We start from the raw sequence: 22190 nt of genomic DNA, 5'->3' as shown, positions 1-22190 counted from the left end.
CCCATTTTACTGACAAGAAAGGTTAAGTAACTTAATCACATTGTAAGTGAGAGAATATGCAAAGCCAAGCAGCTTGGCTCAAGAAGTCTAAATTTTACATAATATATGAAGTTTTTTGTCAGTTTTCCAGAAATCTTTTCTTATGTTTAAAGCCATTTGTATTTCTTTTAGTATGAGCTGCCTGTTTTTGTCCTCTCTCCATTTTTCTGTTGGGGTTTTGGTCTTACTCCTATCAATTTACAAGATCTTTTTGTGTATTAAGAAAATTCTTCCTTTATAATACATATGTTACACCCAAAAAAGTTAAAACATATACCTATCATGTGATCCAGCTATTTCACTCCTAAGTATTTAACCAAGAGAAATGAAAACATATGTCCATACATATACACTAATGTTCATAAGCAGCTTTATTTGTAAATAAAACTGTAAATAACCCAGTGTTCATCAGCAAATGAATGATACACAAATTTTAGTATATCCATATAATGGAATATTACTACTAAAAGGAATAAATTATTGATATATGCAACAAAGGAGAAACTCAAAAAAGAAAAGAAAACAGCACATACTATATAATTTTTTTGAAATAGGGTCTTGCTCTGTTGCCTGGGCTAGAGTGCAATGGGATCATCATAGTTCACTGCAACCTCAAACTCCTCAGCTCAGGCAATCCTCCTGCCTCAGCCTCCTGAACAGGGACTACTGTAGTTGGGACTACAGGGACATGCCACCACACCAGGCTAATATTTTTATTTTCTTGTAGAGATGGGGTCTCACTATTGCCCAGACTGTTCTCGAACTCCTGGCCTCAAGCGATCCTCCCACATTGGCCTCCGAAAGTGCTAGGATTACAAGTGTGAGCCACCGCACCGGCCTTGTATAATTCTTTTTATGTAAAACTCTAGAAAATGCAAAACAATCCACAGTTACAGAAAGTAGATCAATGATTACTTTGAGATAATGGGGTGTGGGTGTGTAGAGGGGCATGAAGGAAAGATTACAAAGGGGCATGAAGAAACTTCTGGAGATGGCTATGTTCATTATCTTGAATGTGGTAATGGTTTCACAGGTATATACCTATGCCAAAACTGATTAAACTGTATACTTTAAATATCCACAGTTTACTGTATGCCAATGATACCTCAGTGAAACTGTTAAAATGGGGGACTCACAACATATAGTACTATTGTTTTAGAAATTATCAATAAATCGTGGTACCTCCTGTTTTATCTCATTTATATTTATCATAAAGAACACAAGCAAATGTGAAGATTGTTACTAATTCAGCTCTGAAACAAACATTTTCCACTTCTCCTTTTTCAGTTATATTTCAATTTGGCAGAGTATCCTGATTCTAAGCTGAGCCTCTAGAACCAACCAAAACAACCTTCCAGTTGTGGTAGACACCGTACACGCAAAACAAAATAGAGAAATAAATTCAATGCAGACACTGAGAGACTACAATGAGCATCCATTGTTCAATTTTCAAATTCCTGAATACATCAAAATGGTATCAGTCATTCATTCATTTATTTCACTACGGTATCTCTTGAATCTGCTATGTACTAGACACTGTTAAGTATTGGGAATAAAATAGTAAGCAATAGGACCCCATGAAGATAAAAACAATTTATGAGCCAACCTTCAATGTATCAATCATTGACTGACTTAACTAAGTTAAGGTTATAAATGTGTACTTAAAGTTACACAAATATATTACTTTTTATTTATATTCTATGTTGCAGTGCCATATAAGAATTTGAAAAAAAAAATGGTTCCATTGAAAACTACTAGACCACACAAGTATTTAACTCCTTTTAGGTTCTAATGTGGTAATACAAATATAATATCACATTCCATGCCAAATAAAAAGTGGCTTTGAATTATCCAGTCTTCATTGGTACAATTATTTGGGAGAAGTAGCATTAGTATATAAGGGACATTTAGCTTCTAAAAATAAGCAAATGAGCACACAACTTAGTGCTATGTAAGCTTTCCCAGCCAGTATATTCACCTCCCCAGCTGTCTGTTCATGTTTTTCTATTCAAGGGTTCTAAAGTTATGCTCACTAAATTCACACATTTCCTTAATGTCTTCAGAAATTTTATTTTTTAAAATTTAAATAACATGATAACTGGAAAATAGCAATTTACATTGCAGAGAGGCCCCCAGATGAAGAAGCAGTGAAAGCCCATCATAACAGGATGTCATTAGCTTCGCTGAAGAAGGCAAATAGATCTCTGATACAGGCCCATCCTTCCCCTGAGTGCAAGTCAATCAAAACAAAATATGACAATGCTGGCTTGATTTTAAAACATGCTAAGTCTGGAACACTCACTGGTTTTGCATGGAGGATGGAGAATACAGAAAATGAAGCTGATAACTATAAACTAATTTCATCTATGGCTCAATTAGATGTCACAGACATGCTTCTCAAATAAATATTTTTTAATTTTTTAATTTAACTTTTTTGTGTTCATATTAGTATGACAAAGTAAAAAGGATACCACCAGTACAGTAAATAAATTTATTGGAATGTATCTCCTGATTTTTCTTTATTTCATATGAGAAATTTCATTTTAAAATAAGCATTTTAAAATTATCTGCCATTTTTAAGGGCTAATATTAAGGAAATTGGCATATGCTTAGAAAAATAACTAAAGAGAAATTCCAAAATTTGAGAGATGGTGGTATTAAGAGTGTTAAGATGAAGGAAGATTTTTTTTCTCGATACATTACTATTATCTGTAGACTTTATAATACATTAGATGAAGACAAATAATAAAGATCATACTGAAGATAAAAGTAGAAATTAAACATATGGAAATTCTGCATAGGCTTTTTCTTATGCTGTTAAGTATTTTGATATTAGATGAAATTCAACCACCAAGTCTCTAAATTTTAACTTCATTAGTTTTCAAGCTCCATGAAGAAATCCTCAGGGGGCTTATAATCTTTTTGATTAAAAAAAAAACTCACATATTATAAAGCAATTAGTAAACAATTCACAACAGTATATGACAGAGTACTAATAAAATACCAAAGTGTTAGAAAAGAAAGAAAAGTACCAGTGTTGGATAGAGGAACCTAAGATGACTTTTAATAATGTAGATGGGGGAAAGTCCTGAAGATTAGGCCTTAGACAGGCTTAAAGAAAAGGAGTACTCTTAGTATTTAAAAGTATGAAGGTCATGAAGTCCAAAACAAGCTCCTGGTTTGTTCAAGGAACAGACAGTGAATAAAATAGGTTATTGTTTCATTTTGAATTTAAACAACTAAATTATGTAGAAGCTATTAATCTTTGATTTCAGTTTTTGGCACTAACATTATTTTTTGATATGCAGAATGAAAAATCATAAGTATTTGAATTTAATGATACTTATGCTACCATATTTAAAAGCAGCTTCACATAGTCTGTGAAATTTCTAAAACAAGACTAAAATCTTGTTTCCTTTGGAATTGTAAATAAACTTTTAAAAAATCATCTAAATTATTTCATATTCTAATTTAAGACTTGATAGTCAAGAAAGTATAGTTTTCCTTACTAACATACAATACTATATGAAGCCATAAGGTGTTAAGAATAAGTGAGAAGTGTCCAAGAAAATGTTTTGCCAACTGGAATTATAACCAATGAAGAAGAAGAAGAAGAAAAAAAAAAGGTTGGCATTGGAAAAGTCCTTAGAGGATAGCTTGATTAAACTCTACTCAATACATGCTTTAATGTCTCAATGAGACAATGTTCACTCCATTTTTATTTCAATTGTTGGAAGGATCTTCTTCATTATTGAACCAATATTTCCCCAATTCATTGTTCCTAGTTCTATCCTCTGGAAATGCAAAAGATATGCTTAATCCTTCTACACACCATCCCTTCAAGTGTTTCACAGAATAACATATCTGAGTCAGGAAGTACATTAAAGATCTTCCAATTACCCAATGTGAAAAGCCTTACCATATACCCCACTGAAGTTTTCTTTCTTTCAAGCTGAACAACCTTAAATGTTTCAACTACTTTGCAAGTATTTGTTTCAAGACACTGCTTCATTCTGATTACTATCCTCTGAATACACCGTTTATCAATGTCCTCCTTAAAATGTAGCAAATAGAACTGAAAACACCAAGCAAGATGCAGAGTAGAAAAGGATAATCAACTGTTGTTTTGGACAACCTGCTTCAAAATAATGTAGCTTAAGTGGGTGTAAACTTTTGGGACAATTATAATAAACCACTAACTCACCAACTTCAGACAAGTAAGGAGACACACCCAGGCACACACCTCTGCATAAAACAAACAAAACATCTACTACTGTTAAGCATCCAAGATTCCCACCTTGTATCTGTGCAGACTTTTACAAAATATTCAATTATAGGCCTTTGTTTGTCCCTATCAAATATATACATATCAAATATAAACTTTTAATAATACAGACTGTCATCCTAATTATTAAAAATAAGGGGTAGGGGTCCTGATTCTGTACATGTAAAAGCACTCCCTAGAATTTGGAGAGTAACTATAAAAATCTTAAACAGGACATGGGGGAAGATAGCCATCTTGAGGCATACCACTAAGAACATACTGCAGTTTAATTTTAACATCAGTCCATTAATCAGTTAGCTCTGGATATGGCTTTTTAATCAATTACAAATCCACCTACCTATGTAATTATGCAGACCATATTTCTCTATCTTGTACAAAGACATCACAAGAGGCTGTCAAATGCTACATGTATAAGCTTGAGGGTGTAAAACACGTATAAGCTTGAGTTCTGTAAAACAAGAACTAAATGAGACAACCTATGTAAAAGCATTTAACCCACTGTACAGCACATAATTAAAAATACAATAAATATAGCTATAATTCTATATATACTATGGCCAGAATATCTCCTGATATACCTACTCGTTTACTTACTCTATAAGAACTGAGGCTATGTATCATGACTTTGTTCTTTGTGAACCCATGCTGGCTTCCAGTGATCGATGTCTTCTTTTATAAGTACCAACAACACATGTGTTCAGCAATCTGTTTGAGAATTTGTTCAAGGAATGATACCAAGTTCACCAGTCTATTATCATTATTATTATTATCTGCAACCATTACTTGTTTTCCAGTATACTTCAGCAGCTAAAATACTCATTTACACATAGTAGGTATTCAAAAAAAGATTCACTGAATTCTTTTTTAAAAATCAGGATGGGCGGGTACAGTGGCACACACCTGCAGTACCAGCTACTCCAGAGGGTGAGGCAGGAGGATTGCTTGAGCCCAGGTGCTGCAGGTTGTAGTGAGCTAGAATGCACCACTTCACCCTGGGCCAGGGCAATAGAGCGAGACTCTGTCTCAGAAAAAAAAAAGAAAAAGGAAAAAAAAAAAACCAAGATGAATTTCTTAGTTTTGATAAATGTAACAGGATTATATAAAATGTTAACATTAGGGGAAGCTGAGTAAAGGGTAGACAGTATATGAAAATTCTCTGTCTTTGCAATTCTCCTATAAAGATATAACTATTTCAAAATTAAACATTTTTTAAAAAATCAAGATGACCTCTTCCTACCTCTGACAAATTCTTAAAATTCACCAAATATTACTAACCACTAATAGGTACAAATTCTTTCAGCAGCCCCAATAGCCTTGTAATTTATCTCTAATAGGTTATATAAATTCTAATAAATAGGAACTCTTATAATACCCTTACTTCTCCTGGGCCACACAATTATTTAGTAAACAATAATCATCCTAAAATTTTATTTTTGAAAATAAGGGCTTTAAAAAAAATCTATTCCAAAAGCAAATATCTGTTCCCTAAACCATTAAAACTCTGCAGAATCCAATTAAAACCTCTGAGTGTTACTGCTCAAATCACTTATTTAGCAGTGACATTCAAATCAAGCTCAAAAAGATCTTTGATATGAAACAAATGACTACTATACTATTAGCATGAAAATCTTTTTAAAAATATGTTTATATCAAGGTTGACAGGTTTTTAAATTAGGTAAATAAAACTTTAGGAAAATAAAGAATTTTATTTACAATTATTCAAGCTCAAACTCTCATTGTTAAGCAAAAAAGTCATAAAAGTTCTGCTAAAACTGTAATGTCAAGGAAATAAATCCTGGCCGGGCGCGGTGGCTCACGCCTGTAATCCTAGCACTCTGGGAGGCCGAGATGGGTGGATCGCTCGAGGTCAGGAGTTCGAGACCAGCCTGAGTGAGACCCCATCTCTACTAAAAATAGAAAGAAATTATCTGGACAACTAAAAATATATATAGCAAAAAAAATTAGCCGGGCATGGTGGCACATGCCTGTAGTCCCAGCTACTCGGGAGGCTGAGGCAGTAGGATCGCTTAAGCCCAGGAGTGTGAGGTTGCTGTGAGCTAGGCTGACGCCACGGCACTCACTCTAGCCTGGGCAACAAAGTGAGACTCTGTCTCAAAAAAAAAAAAAAAAAAAAAAAGGAAATAAATCCTAAAATGCCTAAGAATAAAGCATCTTTCCCTTAAATGTTTTCCTAAATACCTCCAAATAGCTTTTGTAGTTAAAGAGTTTCTTTCAGGTATCAACTGTATAATTTTCAAAAACCTGGCTTTCCATTTTGGAATAGTGCTATAGAATCAGTACTATAATATAAACAGAAGTTCTATATTGTCAAAAAACCAATCCAACAATAAAAAGAGCTAAGGGAACTTGTCTTATAGAAAATTACTGCCAAATGCTGCCAGACCCTGTTTTTCTTCCTTCTGGGCCAGTAGCCAGATACTAATCATTTTTAGACCCTTTCTAATTTTTAGTACACAATACCACATCTAAGCCAGGCAATATTTTAATGAATGGTCTCCATAATTCATCTGATGTTTTGGCAAATATGCATGCACACTACACACACATATATTATACATACATACATTTAGATACACATGTACAAACATACATATTTTTTATACACACACACACACACACACACACACACACGTGATCTATAATATCTTTAGAAGTATACATAAGAAACTGATAACCAAGCATGGTGGTGCATACCTGTAGTCTCAACTACGTGGGAGGCTGAAGCAGGAGGATTGCCTGAGCTCAGGAGTTGGAGGCTGCAGTGAGCTATGATAGTGCCACTGCACTGCAGCCTGGGCAATAGAGACTCCATATCTTTGGCTGGGGGTGGGGGGCAGAAAAAATGCAAAAGAAAAGAAACTGATAACAGTGGTTGCCTCTAAAGCAACTGTTTGGATCTTTAAATTTCATATGTTTTTGTATGTAATAACTATTCAAAATTTAATTTATCTATTAAAAGGAAAAACCGTAATAACATTACATTAATTCTAGTTAAACCATCTTTTACCTTACAAGGTAGTACCTGAGGGATTCTTTAAAAAATCTCTAAATATAAATATTTTAAATATCAAATTGTTTTAAAACAATTTCCAATGTTCAAATTCACTTATAATCAAAGAAATATAAAGATTTTTTGCTTATCAAATTAGAAAAAGTTTTTAAAACTAATATTCAATATTAACATATAAATTGGCATCTTTCTAAAAAGCAATATAGTAATATCTAATTATTTTAAGGTCTTATCTTTTGACTGAACATTTTTATTCTTATTCTAAAAAAAAATCAAGTATGGAGAAAGATTATGCACAAAGATTTTCATCAATGTTATTAGCAGAGAAAAAAAACCTGTTATTGACTATTTTAATAAGTTTGAGATAATCTCACAGTAAAAGATTAGTTAATAATTCATCTTCAGTCATTTAATGCTCATCTAGCATGTGCTAAGAATGATGTGGGATTAAGAATTATGTATATGTGTGTGTATATGTTTGGAGACATATGTTATTATATATTTAAGTGACATTAACCCTTAATTATTTAGCCAAGAAATGGATTTTTATGCCTACCAAAACACGTGTACAAAATTGTTCATAGCGGCTTTGTTTCCAAGAACTAAAAACTGGAAGCAGCCCCAAATATCAACAGTAGAACAGATAAATACATATTAATGCTTACACAATGAAATAGTACACAGCAATGAAAAGGAATAAACTACTACTAACTCAAAAAACATGGCTGAATCTCACAGATGTAATAATGTTAAACAGAGGAGATCAGACATAAAAGAATGATTTGATTCCATTTGTATGACATTCATGAAAAAGCACAACGAATCTATAGTGATAGTGGTCAGATAAGTGGTTGCTTTTGGTAAGCCACTGACTAGGAGAGAGCATGAAGGAGGCTTCTAAGGTCCTGGAAATGTTCTGTATCTTGATCTGATTCGTGGTTACATATTTACATATGTAAAAATCCATTGAGCTGTACACTTGTGCGCTTTACTGTTTTTTTTTTTTTTCACATATTTTAACAGTCCTATCAAATTTAAAAAAAAAAGAAACACAGCAGGGAAAGTTCTTCCTCTATGCTTGCCAGAAAGAAAGAAAAGAAGAAATAAGAAGGTTAGATCAAATGTTCTTTAAGTTCCTGCTTTAAAGTGCCCTTGTCTTATTCACTTATTCAGCAAAAATTTGAACACTTACTTTGTAGAAGATACTAAAATGGGTAACAATCCCTGTCCTTGTGGGTCTTACATTTTTTAGTAGGGGTAGAAAGACAATAAAAACATAGACTATGTTGGAAAGCACAAACAAAAAAGAAGCAAAGTAGGCAAGAGGAATCAAAGAGTATGTGTGGAAGGGATGTTGTACTTTTAAACAAAGTTAACAGTAAAGGCCTCATGGAAAGGGTGATATTTTGATTCAGACCTGAAGGAAGCAAGGGAAGGAAACATCGGATATTTGAAAGAACATGTTCCAGGCCTTATGAAACAGTGAGGAGTGTGGCTGAAGGGAAGTGAGCAAGAGTGAGACTAGCTAAAATTCAGATTAAAAAAAAAGCTAGCAGTTCTTTCCCCAAGTCTTTTCCTCCTTCCATACCACTCCACTTCTTCATTTAAAGACTTACTTAAGTCAAATCTTTTCTAAATAGAAACTTCTGTAACCACTAGCCCAGCCTACATTTACCTTCTTCTAAACTGCTAGACCTGTATTGCTCATGGCATCTTTATATTCTACATTGCAATTAAATATATACTGCCTCCTGCTAACAAATAGACCAAGCCTCTTCAGGGCAGTGACTAGATTTCATCCATTTTTGTGTTCCTATTAGTTGGCCCATGGTTGTCACTTAAACAATTACTGGTAAGGCCGATGTTAATAACAACTCAACAGGGATAAAAATCACTAAACTGTGAACAGACTTTTATAAATAAAAAAGAGGAAGGAAAGAAACCAAGATTACGGAATCACATGAATAAAGGCACTAAGGTGTCTCTATGTGTCATGATCCAAACAAAGTCAGGATTTTCTCTGAGCCATGTCCTTAAGACTTTCAGATCCTCAACGTCACTTTTCTCTAGGATTTTTTTCCCCCTTGTGGGGAAAATCAAGCATCTGGTAGTCCTTTGAAATAATGGTTTCACAACACTAATGTTCACAACCAGCTTAAAGAAAATCTTATAGACCAACTAGCTATGTGATCTTGAGCAGCCATTTAACTCTTGACTATGTGTTTCCTCACATGCTAAAATGACGGAATTGGATTAAATGGCTCTAAATACAATCAATCTCAAATTCTCCAGCTTTTTTTTGAAGAACTGAATGAATAAACCTTACAACCTACTTATTCAATTTATAAAATGAATAAAGTATATGTTAATAATTTTAAACACCAAATAAGCAGTGATATTCAGAAAGCAGTGTAATATTATGAAAAAGCACAATACCTGGAGTCGATCAGACCTGGATGTACTCATATTCTGCTCCTTAGTAGGTAATGACCCTGAGCAAGTTATAAATCTTCAGGATTTGTTTTGAAAATTAAAGGCACTGCATGTAAAGCAATTATTAAGCCAATATAAAAACCTACACACATCAGCAACTATCATTTTCTAAGTAAAAAGCAGCCAAGGTAAAATATCTACCAAATCGCTTATGTCCAAAATTTGAAATACCCAAACTAGCTAATATTTCTCCTAGCAATTTTAGAGGTAGAGATCAATGGCTGCCTCAAAATTCTACAAGACTTTTCTGCAAGTTTAACCTTTATCTCCTACAGTGCTAGGAGTCACTTCCTTAATACGAATCTAAGAACTACAGTTCTAGTATCAGTTTGTGTCATAGGGGCAAGAGAATAAGATATTTTAGAGACCCTCAAAATTTAGGAAAATAGGACAAGACTGAGATTTGAGTTTAACTCATTTCAGACATTATGAACACTACTTAATCTTGACACTGAGAGTTCAAACATGTTATGAGAGGCAACTATGTGTAAACAAGCAAAAGGGATTCAAAAGATAATAGGACAAATATAAACCTGCCTTTAGTCCAGGAGGAAAGACAAACATAATTACAGCACACTAATGAATACAAGTGAATGAATGGACAAGATACAGTGAGCGAACAACCTAGTGGTGTAGGAAGGACCAGAAGACACAGAACACTTAAAAAGCAGAAAGTGTTTAAGTTTTATCTTGAAAAATCAGTAGGCTTTGCCACCAAGACAAGAGAAGGAAACGTATTCTAATCCGTGTTGAGAACATATGTGAAGGCTCTAAGTTAGGAAACAGCATGGCTCATTCAGTAAACTGCTTTGCTTCTATTAGTACAATTGGAGCTTGAGATTTATGGTGAGGAAATGCAGAGGATGAGCCAAATGATGAAACGCCTTATAATGATAACGAGTTGGGACCAATAAAGCATAGGTTTTAAGAAAGACTCAATGAACAGATTTGCATTATAGATAAATTACCTTGGAGGTAGTGTAAAGATGGATTAAAGGGGGTCAAGTCTGCTGGCAAACACTAGTGACCTCACTCTACATCCAGAGTTAAATAAGGATATAACATTATCATACACTATTCTACTATAGAACCAGAGATCAGAAATAAAAATAATAATGCTTTAACAGAAGATAAAGCTAAATTATCCAAAGGAAATCATTTACCTTCATGAATGTATATTCTGGAATTAAATAATTCCCACATATCTTAAAAAAGAAGAGGCTTCTAAAATTAGATACGATATATAAAAATTATACAGAACTAGTTGTATCCTGAGAACTAGCTACCCCTATGATATCTCTCTCTTTTTGTACATATAATACTGCAATCTGCAACATAAGAACCAATGCAGCATAATCCTTGGAATTGAAGTTTACATTGATTATTCACAGGGCTACTCTTGATATGTACATAAAGAGATAGATATATTAATAGAGATATATGAAAGCTGAGGCCCTGAGAGATGAAGAAATTATCTAAGGCCACACCATAGGCAGCACAGTGAAGATTGGAATTCATGTCTTATGATTTCCTTTCTAGAAATTGTTTTAGTATATCACATTTATGATTCTAGAATTTCAAATAATTCAAAAGACACTTTGATACTGTTATTTTCAGCACTGTATTAATGAAACCATAAAAACTATTTTTATGGTTCATATGCCTCACAAGAAAAACATATCTATTATATGTGTATATGTTTGACAAAAAGAAATCTCTTCCTGAAGTTTGTGCCACAATAGGAACACCTCCTCCCCTGCCACAAAAGCACACCGTATTCTCCTTTAGGAAATCTAAAAAATTCCTTTCTTAAACTCAAGAAACAATTAAATTTGAAAAAAGAAAGAACTAACACTAATTTATCTTTATATAATAAAATATCCAACAACCTTAACATGTTTTGACATTTTACCTAGGTCTATGTCTTTTCTTATTTTGCTGTGCTACCCACTCTACCTTGCCCCCCTATAATTTTTAGATATTTTAAGTATATTTTTCCTTCATTAGTACACACAGGTGGAAGTGGCAACATTGACAAAAGCCTTATAAATACTGTACATTTCAGCAATTTGCATAGTAACCAAAATGCTTTAATTTTTGGACTTCTCTAATTTGCATTTAAGTAATGCTTGCTCATTGAAATAGATTAAAGTAATGTAAAAGTATAAAAATAAACAGCTCCCTTCCATTCTCTGCAGTTCCCTCCTGAAGAATCCTCCAAACATGGGTAAGTTTGATGTGTATCCTTACAGACTTTTTAATGCTTACATAACACAAGCATCTGCAAAGAGTCTATATATATTTAATGCCTAAACTCTACTGATCACAACTTAATCTTTCTTTAATAATGAAGAAGGCAGATCACTATCTTCCTTGGTTTCTGGTTATCACAAGCCACATCAATTATATTTCATGAAGCGTTTATAAAATAAAAGAGAGAGCTGAAACCCAAGTATCCCATGTATTTCTTCCTTAGCAATATCACAACTTTTTAATGTATTTATTTGTTGCCTTCCTCTCCCTCTTGATTTAGAGAATCACATGACAGCTGGCATCCCTGTACCACTAGAGCTGGGACACCTAGCAGATAATCAAATATTTGTTGACTAATCAGTCTATGCTTACTTAGAAATCATAAAAGCTTTTTTAAAAAGTTTCTGAAACCTGCTTAATTTATCATTTGTCTTTCTCTCAAAAATCGGGGGAAAAAAGATCTCCTTAGGGTGTTTTGGGCTATCATTCCAACCAAATATCTGCTCAGCAACAAATTTGTCTGTCAACTCCAGTTTACAGATTTACAGAACACTATGAGTACAGGGCCCATTGCCTGTAGATTTCATTTACAGGCCTCTGTGATAGAGTGAGTAGCTATCTAACCAAAAGAACTGTCAGGCAAAAGCACGGACTTTCTAACATATTCATTTATTTTTAAACCACATACACATACATACAGGTCATTGTATTTAAATTCCACCCAGCTAAGTCTGGGCTAGTTACCAAGAACTCTGCAAAAGATCCAAAGCTAAGGACACCTGTACAGTACAATGAAACTGTTAAGCAGCAATCTCTAAAAGAGCTCTGTTAGCCATCCCTACCGGTTGCAAATGCTTTTGCAGAGCTCTAGCTTTGGGACTTCAAATTCCAATGTTTTTTGGTGGCTGAACTTGAAATTATCTCTCTCCAAGAATGCTTTTCAAAGGACAGAGAGAACGCAGAACACGCTTCACAGCACGAATTGACTCAGGCAAGACTTCAGAACAGATCTAATAGCGCAGGATCAGCAAAGCAGACCACCTAGGAAAGGAGGCCAAAACCACACGGCCTTCCCCACCCTCAACAGCTTCCAGTTGCTCAGGAGCTGTATCCACGCTCAATCTGCGGGGCCTCGCCTCCTCAAGAATTTACAGACACATGCCCGCCTAAGGTGCTGCCACCTCGCTAGCTCCCAGAGCTCCAGCGAGACCAGCGCGCCCCCACAGGGATCCGGGGCAGAGAAAAGAAAACTGCAGAACAAACCCACTATTTCTCCAACTAGGCAACAACACCGATCAATCCTCCAAGCATTGAATAAATCTCATTTAGAGAGAAAGAGATCTGACCAAAAACGTTCCAGGATGCTGGCCAGCCACAGACTGTCTAATGGGCCGGCTCCTGATGCTACTAAAGTCCCCTCCGGCCCCCAAAAGACCCAGTGTCCGCTGAGCCGCGCCCACTCGGAGAAATCACCCGGGACCCGCTAACTCGCCCCGTCGCCCCCAAAAGACTGGAGACCATGCCAAGTGACCGCCCCCCTCTGGGCAAAGCAGAAAGCCCAGTACAGACGCTGGTCGCCTTACACCCTTCCGCCCCCAACAACCCAGGAAGGCGGCCCCAGCCCCTGCAGAACAGATACATCGCCCTCTCACTCGGACACACCGATCAACAGACCCCTCTTCCCGGAACCCTGACACCCTGCTGCTTCACCCCAGCAATGCCAAATAGACGCCCACGCCTGCTCAAAGGACCCCCCCAAGCCCTAACGACCTGCCCCCGGAGACCCAGGACCTTGCTAAACTGCATCTTCCGCCCCCAAAGAGTCCGAGACCCCAATAAACAGACCCCTTATCCCGGAACCCCAGTACACCACTTCAAAGAACCTCAAGACTCTGATAAATCTCCCCCGACTCCAAAGACCTGGGATCCTCTATGCCGCCACCCACCGCCATCCCAAGCCGGAAGAGCCCCAGGACCCCCAGAAAATTGCCCCCTCACCTCGAGAGCTCTGGAACCCGCGACGCCGCCCCTCGGCGCCCGCACCCAGATCCCACAGCACCGCCTCCTCGCCCCTCGCACTCCCGACCCCCGCCAAGCCTCGCGCCCACCAGGCAGCGCCGCGCAGCCCCCGGAGCCGCCCCCGTCAGGAGCCCGCCTGCCCCGGCTGCTCCGCGTCCCGGCTCTGCCGCCGCTCCTCAGCGGAGACGCGCTCGGAGCCTTCTTACCTGAGCAGCGTCGGAGGGCGAGCGGACCCGGGAGCCCTGAGGACAAGAAGGAGACGGCAGAGAAGGGGCGGCTCAGGCCTGCGCTGCCGCAGCTCCAGCCTCTCGGCGAGGAAGCGCTTGTGTGAGGAGAGCCCTCCCGCTCCGCGCGCAGCCGGGAGACCGAGCACGGCCGTGCCTGCCGCTCTTCCCGCGAGATCGCAGCCACAGCGAGGGGCGGGGCCACGGCGGGGGCGGGGACGGGGGCGGGGGCTCCTAGAGTGACAGCCCTGGCAACCTGGCGGCGGCGGCGCAGGAGGCGGAACTCGGAATCTACTACGACCAATTGTAAGAGGGAAAAGGTGTTTCGCCCCGCCCCTCCCCCGCCCCTCATCAATAAACCACCGGCAAGGGCAGCGGTGACCTGAAGTAGTTGGGGGCCATGGGCGTTCGGGGCAAAGTAGCTTGGATGACGCGGCTTGGCTTTGTGTCTGGTTCTGCTAGGCCGCCGTACCTACACCTGGTTTGGGGAAGAGGGCTGGTCTTCACACCGGTGTAAACCAAAGCGCTGTTACCCTTGGTTACTGCAACTGAGGCGCGCAGGGGGTTCCGGTCTTCCAGGTTGAGGGCCCACCGCCTCGGGTTGCCTGCGCCTAGACCCCCACTTAGTGCAGAGTCCCGTTTCTCCCCATTTCGGCCTCTCCTCCCTCTTCACCTCAAACAGGGAGCCATTGTTAAGATGCCCGTGTTTTCCAAATCCCAACCCGGGACATCTGGTCTGACAAAGGACTCTCTTCTGATTCGTGCATTTATTTCTACTTAAAGCCTTTTAGAAGGGTAAAAAGTAAATCTCATTTGAGTAACCCACATGGCAAATTCCAAAAATACATGAAAAGTAGACCCTAGTGCCCAGTAGTGTTTGGCACACACAGGGCACTGAATAAATGTGAAAGGAATGAATGAAGACTGTGATATTTAAATATATAAAATCTGGGCCTGCCCCGGAAAATTCAGCTTTCTTAGCCTTTCCTGTGTAATGACAGCCAATCTCTTTAGGCTTAAGCCCATTCTCTTCATTATCACGCCTATCCTGTAGCCTTGGTTCATCTTTCCCTCCTCCCTGCCTTACCCACAGCAAGAAGTGCCCTTTCTCCTCATCAAGGTTAACCCCTGCACCTATGCACTGGATCACAGCCGTTCCCAGATTTTGTTTATCCAGCTATCCTTTCTTTCCCCATTATCAATTTCTTTTTCTAACCTAAGTCCTTTTTCCCACAGACACATTCAGTCTCCACCATCCTTTGAACAGAACAAAACCACCCTACCTCTTCCACCCACTCAAACTACCCTCTCTTCTCTTCTCAGAATCATACTTCTTGAGAAACATTGAAGTATATTTGCTGTCTCCACTTTCTCATCTCTTATTTTTCCCACTACAATGTTGCTTTTGTCCACACAATCTGTTTTTCTCTCAATGGGTACAAAAGACCTCTTTCCTAATGGATAAATGATCTATTTGGGGGTATCTTTCCCAATGACTTCTCTCAGCCTGTTGACAATGCTGACGTCTCCTCCTTTAGTACCTGCCTGACTACATTCTCCTGATTCTATAGCTATTCTTCTGACTTTTTTTTCTGTCTCCTTTCCTGCTTTGAAAACTGTTGCATATTGATGTCTCCTTATCTTATAACCACACCTTGTTCATAATATGAAAAATGGCTACACACGGTTGCACATTCTGAGTGCCAATAAGTGGCTCTGAGAAAAGCTGTTAGAAGAGTCCAGAGGGAGGAGATATGGCTGTGAGGATTGAGCTGGGTCATAAACAGTAGGTTGGCCCATATAAATGCAGAGCAGACATGGAGGCCTTTCACAGGAGAAAAATATTATGAACCAGAACACACATAAAAGGATGTGGCCCAAGCCTGGCTGTGCGTTGATCAGTTTGGTAGATTCCTGTAGAAGAGTAGCGGAAGATAAGGTTAGAGAGAAATCAAATATTAAAAGGCCTTAAAAACCAGGTCAAACTGATTCGAGTTGACTCTGTATTAAATGGGGACCCAGGACCAACTGTAACATTGGTAGGGCCCATGAGAAGGCTACACATGAAGGCCCACATATTAAATGTCTAAATATGTAAAAGTTGTAAAACAAGCTAACAAACTGTGAGATTTTAAAAAATTATATTCTTCTGAGGCTGGGCATGGTGGCTCACGCCTGTAATCCTAGCACTCTGGGAGGCCAAGGTGGGAGGATCACTTGAGGTCAGAAGTTTGAGACCAGCCTGAGCAAGGGTAAGACCCTGTCTCTACTAAAAATAGAAAAAATTAGCCAGGCGTGGTGGCACTCACCTGTAGTCCCAGCTACCTAGGAGGCTGAGGCAGGAGGATCGCTTGAGCCCAGGAGTTTGAGGTTGCTGTGAGCTAGGCTTATGCCATGGCACTCTAGCCTGAGCAACAGAGTGAGACTTGCCTTGACTACTACACTTTCATAACAACTTGGAAGGCCAGGTTTGAATTTAGAATTCTGGGACTCCTCAGAGCTCCCTGCTGGAAAAAGTCAGGTGAGGCAGAGCTGATCGCCACACAGAGCAGTCTTTCCCCCTTTGCTGCCCATAGCCAGTTCAGCACCACTCTGCCAGGTACCACCTATCCCATGGACACTCCAGCCCACATGTCCAAGCTCCATTCCCACTTTTACCCTTCCAAAACCATCACTTCCTGGCCTTTCCATGGGCCCAGGGGTTCATATCTCAGGATCTAGGAGAGAAGCCCACACAGGCTCTGGAAGTTGCTCAGGGCCATTTGAGCAGGGAATTCTGGTTCCAGGGTACCTGGAGTGAGGTCTGAAGGGATAAAGACAGCTCCAGTGGACACACTCCTTGGCTTAATGGACTCCTGTTCAGTATGCAGGGGTGCAGCTGGAGAAGGGCCGAGCAGAGCCCTTTAAAGACAGGCTCCTCCTGCCTGCATCTAAAGGTGGTACCAGCAGAGCCACTGAATTTTTTAGCAGGGAAATGACGTGTAGAGTCAATGTATATCTTGAAGTATGAATTCGTGTTTTTTTCTATGCTTCCCACCTTAATGGCAGGAATGTACTGGAAAGAAAACTCTACTCTTGACTTTATCCTTATGTGACATCGTTTTTCCGATGCTCAGTGTCATAAATTATATCATTCTATGATTCCCTTATTAATTAGTGTATCAGAAACTTGGTGTCTCAAAATGTGAGAAAATAGAAAAGCTATGAAGTACTCTCAGCCTGGAGTAAAGCTTGGAACACTTACATTTGACTTTAAGTAAAAATGCTTTGGAAGTATCATAGAAGCTCCTGAAGAGACCCATTTGAAGGGTATACAGGCATTATGAGTACTGAAAAGGCAGTAAGCTGCCACAGATGGGGGCACCCCTCTCACCATCTGTCTTTATGGTGCGAAGCTTCACTCTGTGGCCTGACAGTCATGCTCTGTTCCCACAACCTCTCCATCTGGTACCAGGTTCTTCCTTCCTCATGTTGGGCACTTAGAGCTACCAAAGAGCCAGAATCACCGTGGTCTCTGTTTCAGATATCCAAGCCTAGAGTTCTGCCTGTGGATCCTGCGCATCTCTTGGTGGTACTGTGGATGATTTCAGTGTGAGGTTTTGGCACTTGCTTGATCCCAGAACTGGGATCTACTCATAGCCTCACTGTCACCATCTGTGACTGGCCTTTGCCAACAAGCATAATAGAATCAGCTAACTTCTTACTCAGGTCTTACCATCTGCTGCCTGCATTCTGACCTATTCGTCTAGATGAGTACAACCAAACAGTTCTGTCCCTGTTCAGAAGCCTTACTGGTGTCCAACTCTCTGAGCATTGCCTGAGAAAAGCTACCTCCTGGCCACTGCATATTCATGAGGGGCACAGCAGATAGCATTGTTTAAAAAGGTAGAAGAAAAAATCTGGCTCCCTCAGACCCAGCTTCTACTCCATCCTTTTAGAGTTTTGGGGGGAGCATCTATTTGATTAGCTTGGAAGGGTGAAATGCTGTGTGAATTACCCCAAGATTGAGGGAATGGTATTTATCTGTCCATTTGCTGACCCCAGACTGAACCCCTTTAGGGGTTTGCAGACTTTGGTTTGCGTTTTGCAGATAGCCAGTCACAAAGGGGGAAAATCAGAGAACAGTGGTGGTTTTCAAATATGTTTCAAAATTCTTTGATACACCTCCTCTCAAGAAGTGGAGCTTAATTCCCCTCCCCCTGAGTATGAGATAGACCTAGGGACTCACTTTTAGCAAATGGAATATGGCAGAAGTGACAGTATGTGACTTCTGAGACTAGGTTGTAGGAGGCATTGCAGCTTCTTCCTCGGTCTTTTTGTCTTTGATCACTCATTCTGGAGAGAGCCAGCTGCCATGCCATAAGGGTCTTCAAGCAAAGGTCTCCATGGCAAGAAACTTAGGCCTCCAGCCAATACTGTGTGGATGTGCCATCTTGAGAACCCCGGTCTAGCCCCAGTAAAACCTTCGAATAACTACAGCCCCAGGCCAACACCTTGACATAACCTCATGAGAGACCCTGAGCCCGAACCACCCAGCTAAGCCCCTTCCAAATTCCACACAGAAACCGTGCAAGATAATGTATGTTGATTGTTTGAAGTCATTTCATTTTGGGATCATTTGCTATACAGCAATAGATAGCTAATATGAACATGTTGAGAATAGTTCAGTCTTCTCCTACTCTAGGATGAAAATCTGAAAAACTTACATTCTACTAATTATTAGGCACTAACATTACCTAAAGAGCAGAAGACAATGGCTTTGTAGCCATAACTTGCCACATGTAAAATTCAAGTGGTACTACACCAAAAGAAAGTGGAAGAAACCATTTATTGGTGGAAACAAGGATTCTAGTGCCTTCAGACTCTTAAGAGCATCACAGCAGTTGGAGATAACAACTGTGGAGCTATTTGGAGATAGTTAACAGTAGGCCTTGAGCAGCGGGGAAATGTTTCCCTCCCAAAAGGTTAGAGTGCTTCACAAACATACTACTTTCTTCCAGTCTTGTGGGAAAGTATATGTTTTCATGAAAACAGAGGAGAAAAAACCTCAAACATCCTCTTACCCATCCATATTAGCTAAGAATAAAAAGTTGGAAACTTCATCTGCAGGGACCTTGTCAAAAATATTAATAAAATTGACATCCTGACAACATTAAGTGCCCATGTGAGAGCAGCGTATGTTTGACAGCAAGAAGATTGAAATTCTTTCGGAATATAGTACTGTATTTCTGAAGTATTAACATTGTGAATTAAGATTCAGTGAGAGAGCAATTTCTCTATTAAATTAAAAATGAGGAAAATCTATATAAACAGGAGGCCAGCTGGCTGAGTTAGACATTGCCTGTCTAACATTCTTTTACAAAGATAAGAGCCGTATAGATGGGTCATACATACAAAGAGTCAAATAATTTCCAAGTGGACCAGGAGATAATTTACAGCTAAGAAAATACATTCGGGATACATTTGCATCTCCATGATTCAAATGATCATAACACAGATGTTTTGACCTTCCATTTCCTTTAGCAGTGAGGACAAAAATTAAGTCGTTGAACCACAAGATCCTAGTGAAAATCTGGGTTCTCCACCCTTCCCTCAATCCCGCACTGTCAAATATAATCAACAAAGACTTATTGGATGGCTACTAAGTGTAAGGCATTGTGAAAAATGCAAAGTGTAAGCCACAGTTCTTGCCAAAAGCTGTAGGAAGAAGGGAGCAGATGGAGAGAGGACTTTCCCACAGAAAGAAAAAACTTCTACTCCTGTAACCCATGGGTGGGGTCAGCCTCACGGAACTGCATGAATGGAGTATGAGAGTTGGGGGGTTTCTCAAAGAAAAATCAAGATACTGTTATCAGAAGAAGGGGTAACAATGTCTCAGTTTTCCTTTGGGGGGAAAAAAGCCATATGGACTAGATGAGAATCAGAAATATACAGTACCTTGCATGTACTATAGTACGTTCTCTTTTTTACTTAAACCAATGTAAGAGCAGCCCACTGGCACCTAAAAGGGTCCTAATACTAGTGGGCAGGGACTGTTGTACAGACAAAGTGGGATATGAACTGCATTCTCAGGATGGATAGAAGTTTGATCAACGGAAGGACAAGGGGTGCTCCTGGATGGAGTAAACAATGTAAACAGAAGCTTAAAGTCAGTGAATAAAAATGCTTGGTGGAATAAACAATTCACTTAGAGAGGAGTTTAATACAGAAATATAGGTCAGGATCAGATTACAGAAGGGCTTGAAGGCCAGGCAGAGTCTGAACTTTATTCTGTAGCCAACTCCAATCCATCAGAGGCCTTTAAGCAGAAGAATGACCTGGTCAAACATTAATCCAGTTTGATCTCCCAGGTTGGATTGAAGTGGGGAAATCTGAGCAAGAGACAATGAGGGCAGAACTCAAGCATAGTTCTGTCCAAGAAGGAATGATCTCAATAGTAGGTGACCACCACTCAGCAAGGCAGAGCTAATCAGATTTTTATTACCAAATAATAGGGAAGCTCTTAGCAAAGTTTTGACTTAGAGACATAGTACTTAAGATTGATCATGTATACATTCCACAGATATTTACTGTGAGCCCAGCCCTCTGATAGATGTTTGATATATCATAATAGATAAGACAGCTGTGAAGATTAAAGTCAATGATGTATACTTCCATGAAACAAATAAACAAGCATAAACATGATAAGTGGTATGAAAATTATTGGATGCTATGAGATCGTGTGTCAGGGGGCCTAATCCCAGTCTCATTAGGTCCCTGAGAGTCAGCGAAGCCTTGCAGAAGAAGTAACATCTGAGACCTGAAGCAGGAGTAGGAGTTAGCATGTTGAAGGGAGTTGACAAGTAGAACACTTCAAGCAGAAGCCTGCTAAGATTAGATGGTATTTTGATCAAAGATCTGACAAAATTCCAATGTGGCTTTCCTCCAATGATATAGAAAGAGTCTAAAGAGTTAGGAGACAGGATTATGCAGGGTCTTGTGTGCTGTAAAAAAAGGTTTGCAACTTTATCCTAAAAGCACCGTTAACATGTTTTTCTGAGGTTGATCAACTCCATTCTCTGTTTTGATCACAAAATAAGAGCCACAGAAGAGACCAATCTCATGCATATTCCAAGTAAGTGGTCAACACATGGTATGACTCTAAGGTTTTGGAGAAGGCCTTATACTTTGAGAATATTCCCCTGCTTGCAAACTGATGTCTAAAATTTCTTGAGCAGGGAATCATTTGATACAACAATGAAAGACTAAATGTCAAATGCTAATTCTTCTAGAAAAAGGAACACAGTGACTTACATTTGCTCTAAGGTGCAAACAAATGATAGTTGAACTTTCCTGAGAACAGGTTTTGAGGTCACAGAGCAGAGGTAGAGGACAAGAGGAAATCTGATACCTAAAGTAGGAACAAGAAAAGTTATAGAGAGGGAACAGCGGCACACAAAAGACACACTGGAGGCACCAGAGAGAATACCTAGTACATAGTACATGTTCAACAAATATTTGTAGGAGGGAAAGAAAGAAAGGAAGAGCTAGATCTCATAATTTGATCAAGTCTTGGCTTCTATTTCAGGTAAGCACACTGGCTGGTTTCTGCCCAAGTCCACACGTATCATGTATTAGGAAGACTAGGGGCAAAGAAAGTAGAAAACAGAGCACAAGTACAGTTTCCAGAAGTCCTCGGGGTGCATAGTTTATAACTTGTGATCTTAGGCCTGCAAGATCAGACTATGGCTTTGCCTTCCAATGAGGAAGACATCTGACTTTCCCCCAAGAAGGCTGGGAACCTGGAGAATGAGCAGGGATGAAGCCCTGTGAAACTAGTGGGCAGATAACCATGGGCAGACACTAC

General features: G+C 39.2%; 1 protein-coding gene across 1 annotated transcript in view; it reads right to left on the bottom strand.

Moving 5' to 3' along the window:
• Nucleotides 1-14499, bottom strand: part of GLCE (glucuronic acid epimerase) — a 96798-nt gene extending 82299 nt beyond the window's left edge. The window contains exon 1 of the mRNA XM_045530650.1: nucleotides 14327-14499. The gene's annotated coding sequence lies outside the window, so the exon portion shown is untranslated. The remainder of the gene's footprint in view (nucleotides 1-14326) is intronic.
• Between the last annotated feature and the right edge of the window lie 7691 nt (nucleotides 14500-22190).

This window comes from Lemur catta, chromosome 1 (genome assembly GCF_020740605.2).
Source record: "Lemur catta isolate mLemCat1 chromosome 1, mLemCat1.pri, whole genome shotgun sequence".
Taxonomy (NCBI): domain Eukaryota; kingdom Metazoa; phylum Chordata; class Mammalia; order Primates; family Lemuridae; genus Lemur; species Lemur catta.
The sequence above is the reverse complement of the archived record's forward strand: the minus strand, read 5'-3'. Positions and strand labels throughout refer to the sequence as shown.